Here is a 1961-nt window from a genome sequence, read left to right as displayed (position 1 = left end):
CTTTGAATTAGTGTTTTTGTATTTTTTGGGTAAATACTCAGTAGTGTGATTATTGGATTGTAGGGTAGTTCTATTTTTAACTTTTTAAAAACATTTATTATTTTTTTTTAAAAAAAGATTTTTGTTTTTAAGTAATCGATATACCCAACATGGGGCTCAAACTCACAAGCCTGAGATCAAGAGTCTCATGCTCCACCCACTGAGCCAGCCAGGTGCCCACCCCCCCCACCTTTTTTAAAAGACAGGTGGCCCCTTGGGGTGCTTGGTTGGCTCATTAGGTTAAGTGTCCAACTCTTGATTTCGGCTCAGGTCATGATGTCAGTGTCATGAGATTGAGCCCTGCCTGGGATTCTGGGCTGAGTGTGGAGCCTGCTTAAGATTCTCTCTCTCCCTCTGCCCCCTACCTCCCACCCCTACTTGCGTGCACTCTCTCTCAAAGAACTTAAAAGACAGGCACCCCCTCTTTTTAACTTTTTGAGGAACCTCTGTACCATCTTCCACAGTGGCTGCACAGGGGCTCCACATCCTCGCCAATACTTGTTGTTTCTTGTGTTTTTTATTTTAGCCATTCTCACAGGTGTGAGGTGATATCTCATTGTAGTTTTGATTTGCATTTCCCTGATGATCGGTGATGCTGAACATCTTTTCATGTGTCTGTTGGCCATCTGGATGTCTTCTTTGAACAAATGTCTGTTCATTTCTTTGCCCATTTCTAATTGGATTATTTGTTTTCCGGATGTTGAGTTGTATTAGTTCTTTATATATTTTGGATACTAATCCTTTATTGAGTATGTCATTTGTAAATATCTTCTCCCATCCAGTAGGTTGCCTTTTAGTTTTGTTGACTGTTCCCTTCGCTGTGCAGAAGCTCTTTATTATGATATCGTCCCAACAGCTTTTTTTTTTTTCCTTGTATTTCCCTTACTTCAGGAGACATACCTAGAAAAATGTTGCTACGGCTGATGTGGGAGAGATTTCTGCCTGTGCTCTCTTCTAGGATTTTCATGGTTTCAGGTTTTTAGGTCTTTCATCCATTTCGAGTTTATTTTGTGTGTATGGTATAAAAGTAAGTGGTCCAGTTTCATTCTTTTGCATATAACCGATCAGTTTTTTAAACACCCATTGTTGAAGAGACTGTCTTTTACCCGTTGGATATTCCTTCCTGTTTTGTCAGGATTAATTGACCATATAATTGTGGGTTTATTTCTGGGTTTTCTATTCTGTACCATTGATGTATGTGTGTATTTTTGTGCTAGTGCCATACTGTTTTGATTACTACAGCTTTGTATTATAACTTGAAGTCCGGAATTGTAAAACCTCTAGCTTTGCTTTTCTTTTTCAAAATTGCTTTGGCAGTTCAGAGTCTTTAAAAATATGGAATGCTTCATGAATTTGCATGTCATCCTTGTGCAGGGGCCAAGTTCATCTTCTCTGTATCATTCCAGTTTTAGCGTATGTGCTGCCAAAGCGAGCACTAAATTTCTGACTTTTTTTTAAATTTCAAGTTTTATATTTCTTTTTTGTTTTTTTAAAGATTTTATTTATTTATTCGACAGAGAGACAGCCAGCCAGCGAGAGAGGGAACACAAGCAGGGGGAGTGGGAGAGGAAGAAGCAGGCTCCCAGCAGAGGAGCCTGATGTGGGGTTCAATCCCAGAATGCCGGGATCACGCCCTGAGCCGAAGGCAGACGCTTAATGACTGAGCCACCCAGGCGCCCCTAATTTCAAGTTTTTATCTAAGTTCAAGTTAGTTAACGTATATGGCAAAATTGGTTTCAGGTGTAGAATGTAGTGATTCATCACTTACGTATAACACCCAGCACTCATCACAAGTGCCCTCCTTAACACCTATCACCCATTTAACCCATCCCCTGCCCCCCCCATCAGCTCTGCCATGCTGAGACTTTAAGACCACATGGCAGCAGTCATCGGCAGCCAAGTACCAGCATCCCTCTTAGATG

The 1961-nt window shown here is 40.9% G+C and overlaps 1 non-coding gene across 1 annotated transcript; it reads right to left on the bottom strand.

The window, feature by feature from the left end:
• Positions 1-1368: 1368 nt before the first annotated feature.
• On the bottom strand, positions 1369-1475 carry LOC113259325 (U6 spliceosomal RNA). Its single transcript, XR_003317565.1, has one exon. It is a non-coding gene; the product is annotated as a U6 spliceosomal RNA (small nuclear RNA).
• Positions 1476-1961: the final 486 nt, after the last annotated feature.

This window comes from Ursus arctos, unplaced genomic scaffold (assembly GCF_023065955.2).
Source record: "Ursus arctos isolate Adak ecotype North America unplaced genomic scaffold, UrsArc2.0 scaffold_7, whole genome shotgun sequence".
Classification (NCBI taxonomy): Eukaryota; Metazoa; Chordata; class Mammalia; order Carnivora; family Ursidae; genus Ursus; species Ursus arctos.
The sequence above is the reverse complement of the archived record's forward strand: the minus strand, read 5'-3'. Positions and strand labels throughout refer to the sequence as shown.